The 313-nt window shown below is 27.5% G+C and overlaps 1 protein-coding gene across 1 annotated transcript in view; it reads right to left on the bottom strand.

Annotated features, from left to right (window-relative positions):
- LOC119594890 (two pore calcium channel protein 1-like) overlaps window positions 1–313 on the bottom strand; it is a gene marked incomplete at its 5' end in the record, with an annotated part of 12564 nt that overhangs the window by 2488 nt on the left and 9763 nt on the right. The window lies entirely within an intron of this gene.

The following is a 313-nucleotide window of genomic DNA, read 5'->3' as shown; positions in this document are numbered from 1 at the left end:
TCAATAACTTAAATTATAAAATAAATACAGATACCTGAGAGATAAAATGCATAGACTTACTTTAAAAATAACAAATATAAAATGCCACAACAATGGAAATTAATAGATATACATGAAAAATAAAAACAAATACCAGTAATTGAAAAACAGTAATATAAGTACATAAACACAAATAAAATATACACATACTTGACAAACTCTGGAAGGGTTTTGCTCGAGAACAAAAGCTATCAGAGTCATAATACTCTATGCCTATATATCACATGGATCAGAATGCAACCTTCAATGTCATGACATCAATAAGTGCTATCCA

Source organism: Penaeus monodon, chromosome 34 (assembly GCF_015228065.2).
Source record: "Penaeus monodon isolate SGIC_2016 chromosome 34, NSTDA_Pmon_1, whole genome shotgun sequence".
Taxonomy (NCBI): Eukaryota; Metazoa; Arthropoda; class Malacostraca; order Decapoda; family Penaeidae; genus Penaeus; species Penaeus monodon.
This window is presented reverse-complemented; position numbering and strand designations above follow the sequence as displayed.